The sequence below is a fragment of the Haliotis rufescens genome, unplaced genomic scaffold (genome assembly GCF_023055435.1).
Source record: "Haliotis rufescens isolate VD_foot unplaced genomic scaffold, xgHalRufe1.0.p SCAF_8, whole genome shotgun sequence".
NCBI classification, from domain to species: domain Eukaryota; kingdom Metazoa; phylum Mollusca; class Gastropoda; order Lepetellida; family Haliotidae; genus Haliotis; species Haliotis rufescens.
This window is the reverse complement of record NW_025964372.1, coordinates 8113870-8119869: the sequence shown is the minus strand read 5'-3', so window position 1 is coordinate 8119869 and position 6000 is coordinate 8113870.

The window sequence follows — 6000 nt, the reverse complement described above, 5'->3', positions numbered from 1 at the left end:
TACTCATCTAATATGATCTCTGTCTTCATATTAGAGGTGGGCACACTCCAGCGACCCACCCAACCCTCTAAACCGTTTAAACAGTTTTGGTACTTGGTATATCATGCTCTGAGATGCTTACAATACGACAACATCAACACCAAGCAAGAGCTTAAACATGTCCGATCAAATATGGATATTTCTACAATCCTTGCTCGACTCTTGCTTGCTGCTGTATTTATCAAAGCAAAGTGATAAAATCTCTCTTCTGACTCTTCTAGACGTACCTCGTAAGCGGGATGGGTAATTAATGAATGACACCATAACTATATTCCACACTTTTCATGAACATGTTATGTTCAAAGCATGTTGATATTTTGGGATATTGAGCCCCTGACATGTGATAAATGTCATTAACGTGTAGAGTTAAAACACACAAATATTGTTTTGTTCCTTTCAGCGATATTAATCCAAAGCTAAGTATGTTTAAAACCTAACACATTATTACAGTATATAAATGTGGTAATATATTATAGACACGACCCTTAAATTCAGTATTGCAGAACATAACAGAAAAAAATATTTCTTAAAAGTTATAAAATGTCAAAAACCAGGCTCGATTGTCCGCCAATACAGATTCCCTTGAGCGTAAAAGCAAAACAGCCAAAGCGAAAAATGATGTGAATAGATCGCTGAAAATCAGTGAAAAAAGTACTGTCCTGCCCTACCGGTAACACATGCCACTCATACAATTGTATGTTGCCTTCCATGCGACAGTTGTCTTTAAAGAAACCAAACGTCAAGTAATGGACCAGATAGATAGTCCTACTGCTTTATGTGGAAAGTAAAAACCGATATGTTAATTTTTAATTACGTCTGTCGTGAACAAGTTCAGAATTGTGATTGGGACGGAGTATGGCAACATAACCGAAAATAATGTTCTATGGCATGAGTAAAGATATTTCTCGGTTACATCTCGATCATATTCATTTTTTGTTACTTTTGACTACATTTGAAGTCTAGTCATACCGAACTGTACGCGTTTTGCAATTTAAGTGACTTTCTCTTATGTTGAATCAGGTATGTCATTACAAATATAATCATAATAGTGCACTCCTTTGGGTATTTACAGAAATAGTGTATTCATGAATATTCTGATTTATATGTCAGATTATAAGGTTTTGTAACCTTGAAGTCTTTAGATGGCATTTAGAAGTGTTACACATAAAGGAGAGACTTTACGGATGTCGACTTCTTTATAATGAGGATCATTTCGGAATATATACTTGCTCCTTCATCAGGTGAATTAATGCTACGAAGCAGAGAACATATATATGTACCTGTAAGAACAACAAAAGTAATAAGATAACAAAGGTGGAAACTAAACAAGGTAAGCCAACAGTTAATAAGCGCTGATGGATGACAGCAGGACTTTATCACTGGTTGGAAATAGGCAATGAACAAGGGGCAAACGGGAGGCAGGGGGTAATTAGCACTGATAGGAAATAGCAATAGAGTCTGGTGTTGAGGGATCTGAGGGTACATCCAATGTATTGGTGGACACAGTTGGAATATACATCCTCTGGGGTTGGGACTTGCGCTGCTGGTGCCTCTGCCATTGGCTCGGAGAATGTATACGGTTCAATTTGTCCATTGCTAATCACCTATCAGAGCCAATTAACTGTTGGCTTCCCTTGTTTCCACCTTTGTTATCTTGTTACTGTCTTGTTCTCACAGGTAAATATATATGTTCTCTAAGGGGCAGCAGTTATTTTGATCTGGTTGTGCACATTTTTAGTTTGTTTCCTCGTATATTCTATAGATCTTTACCAAGCATACCCAGAACCAGTAATGATAGTTGTATGTGCATTTGTAGCATTTTTATGAATTTATGTATTAATTTAGAACTTGACCTTCAAAGTGACATTGACCTTCCTCGGTGGTTTAGATAATCATTGATTTATATAATAAAATCCTATATAGAAAAGGTATTTGCAAACGGTGATAGGTATGTGTTGTATAAATCCATTATTAATGAAATTAACAATGTGAATACAACAAATGCACATTTTGACATTTTGTTACTATTTGTTTTAAATCATAACGATTATGTGTAATATGAACACTGCCATCTCATCATAAGGCGTGTCGGCTCATTTTGAGATATCAAATGGCTTGGATGATAATACTAATAGCTCATTTCGGTTCTTTTTCAAATAATTAAAAATGAAAATAGAGCAAAATATTTTTACTAATAACTCAATTTGCGAGAGGCTATATTTTAAAAAATAATAATAATTCCAGTCTACTAGAATTCAGTGGGACAATGTTTGAGTTTCTCCATTTTTACAACAGAAAAGTGCATTTTGACTGTATCTGCCACCAACCCATTTGACCACAACCACCATTTTCTAGTCTGTTGGATACAAAAACATAAGGAAAATCTCAGTTTGCTATTTCTACTATGGGGAGGGGTATGAGGGTCTGGCCACTACTCTATAATGTGAACTCTAGTAATTACCCGATGCTTCATCTGTCACACACTACAGACATTGTTTGCCTGTATGTGGGCTACGGTGCCCTTCCCCAACCAATTCCAGCTGAACTAAACTATCGTTGTCATTGTAAGAGTAAACCAATTTGTTTTCTAGATATTGGGGACAGATCATTTGGTACATTGTCATACAATTAACCTTTTATACAAACTGAATAACCTTCGTGGTCATTGGGTTCTTGATTGAGCCTGCTAAGTGCAGAATACCAGTAAGTGCATCGACTATTTGTTTGATTCATGTTTAGACAACTGAAAATGTTAAAATATCATCGTCGTAAAACTTAACAGTTACCGATAGTGAACCGAACGACACGATCACGTATTATTTCAGATGAAAGCATTGGTAATTCCTGCTTGAGTTCCGCGTTGATGGCTGCCTTTGACCCTGGCGTCCGGGTCAGAATTACTTGGATTAAGATACGTAAAACAACATGTGTCTTAAATATTGTTAACTCTTTACCAATAAGCTGTATCGACTTGAAACTATCTAGTTAATGGTCTTTGGCAAAAGAAACACAATGTCATGTCAGACATGTGATTATTGCACTGATATAGCGACGTACATGCACGTGTTTGTGTGGATGCTTGTACTAGCCAGGACTAATGCCGACTTCATAGTGCTATCCCACTGAATACCATTTCGCTGTTTGACATGAATACCGGGCGGATACTCTATCCACTAGACCGCGGAGGCGGCCCATGTCAAATGTACATAGTATGATGAAAACTAATATATGTTCCATGTGAGAAGGGGTGCGCGTGGACAAGTGGTCGACGCTATACTTTCATCATACGATGGATCCACTGATCGTAAGTTCCAACCCTGGATGACCTCCGATTCTGACCCTTGGTCTCTGTGACGCATCTCTGTGCTCGCGGGTTGGAGATGGCACAAAGTAACCAATGGAGTGAAACATGCACAAACCGCCTGTAAATAGACGTATTCCGGGTTCACAAAAACATTTCGATTTTGATAAATAACTACTTTGCATCATATCCTGGTGTAACAAAAATACCATAATTAGCAGACCCACTGTATGTGTATGATGCTATTTCATAAACCAGGGGGGGGAGGGGGGTAGCCTCGTGGTTAAAGCGTTCGCTCGCGACGCTGAAGACCCGGGTTCGATTCCCTACATGGGCACTTTGTGTGGAGCCCATTTCTGGATATTGCTGGAATATTGCTTAAAGTGGCGTAAAACCACAATCACTCACTTACTCATAAAACAGGAAGAATATGTAAACTGTTGTCGGAACGCCGATGAAGACCAATATCACGCACGACCTATGCAGTTTCAGTTGGGACAGGTATAAATTACTCAGCCAATATTATTTGTTATCAATTTATCTTTCAGTACCTATTCTAATGTTTACAAATAATTCCGAATTACTTAATGATACAGCCTTGTATATTCAACGCGTTCTGTATTGTAGAAAACATTTCACTTACAATATTGTGTCTCTACTCTGTGGACCCAAGGCATCTCAATTCGTGAATTTTATTTGGGCAAAAGACCAAATTAAATACATTTTTCTATATCTCACGGGTATGAGTAGTACTTGGTGTAAGCACGTATGACTCGTTCAGTTTCGTTCATGTACTCTACAAGTAATTCTATTTATTTTGAAAATAAGGCCAAAGCTTATACTCAGGGCGAATCTGGGATTCGAAGTACAACCAGCTGAACCTGGAACAAATAAGGAACGCAACTCTTAACAGCACTTTGTGGCGCCTTTACATTAAGGTTTATGCGTTAAATCTTAATGTAAAAAATATAATTCATTGAGAGTAACAACCCGCAACCCTTAATGTAAAAATTATCTTTTTATAGCTTATATGTCAGCTCCCCCAGAAGATCGAATGGTCGATCCCTAACTGACATGAAATACTCTACAGGCCGTATGCCTAATTCTTCTTCAATCAACAATGGTCTTACTACAAGATCTGCTTAACTGCTATAGAAACTGCATATCCGAAAAATATAACTTTTAAGTGGCTATATTTGACTCGGCACGGTACTTGGGAAACCTACGGTTTCTTATTCTAACCAAACACCATTGCATTGGAATTCCAGTCGTTTGTAATAACATTTGATTCTGGTGTATGCTTAACTGTCATATCCGTAATACTGCAAGAAAAAGTCCATTATTTTATGCCTAAAACTCTGTTAATAGACCATTCTAACAACCAACCATCATCTACAACTTGGTCTGATCTGCTTGGGCTGAGTCCTCCTTTCCGTCGTTACGGTATTAGGATAGTCACGAGGTTACCTTGCAGAGTATCGAAAAATAACCTTTGTTATTAGTAAGTTTGATACAAATCGGTTATGAAGCCTGAATATAACAACCAGGAGGTCGTTGTAGAGTAGGAAAAATTATTAGTCATTTGCACATCTAGACAAAGTAACGATCAATTAAATCTGCGAAGTTGCATGAAAGTTCGATAAGTATTATTTCATAGTGATAACCCTTAATGTAAAAACAATATTATCTACCATTTCAACCCTTAATGTAAAACTATTTTTGTACATTAAGAGTTATAACAAGGGTGAACCCGCAACCCTTAATGTAATATATGTTTATATTAAGAGTAATGTTTACATTAAGGGTTGTAACAAGAGTTAACCCGTAACCATTAATGTCATTTTTTTTTCATTAAGAGTAATTTTTACATTGAGGGTTGTAACACGCCTTATACCTTTTCGTCCATATTGGTATAGCAAGTACGAACGTCAGCGTTGTCTGAAATATAAATGTAAACATAGCCAAAGCCATACTTCACACTTGCAGGAACAAAGAGTTTAAAAATACTGACTTGGGATATCTTGCACAGCAAATTGAAAATATCTATTAATTCCGTATTGCCTGGCAAACAATAACGACCCAATTTGATTTCAGGATAAACAAAGAAGAGACTACAGTCAAAGGTTGCAAGAATCTCATTTTCCTCCAACAAACAGTCTTTCCTCTATGAGTGGTGAGTGGGGAGTGATACCCCATATGTTCGCTGCCGTCCTGTTGAAACACCCAACAGAACCACGTGTCCCACCATCAACATAGCACATTACATACAAAGACATAATAAGTGACTGTTTCAAAAATCATATTTTTCATATTATGAATTTTTAGACTGAATATCGGTCAGGCTTTCCATTATGTCCAGTAACATTAAGTAATCGTTTTCTTTACATGTGTACACAGTCGAAGAAAAACATACGAAAGCTTTACTTTTCAGTTATCAATAATAACTTTTGGACATACTAGTATATAGTTTGGGAAAACATTAGAAACATACCACCCTTCTTCGCACACCTGTCTATTGTCTCTAGACCAGATACGCCTTCAGCCTTGTAGAACAAACTTTTACTTAACACGAGGTTATCACGTCGTTACCACGTGGTATTTTTGCTGATTGTGAATGTCTTCAACATATCAATATCTGTAGAGTAATGGTATGTCAATAG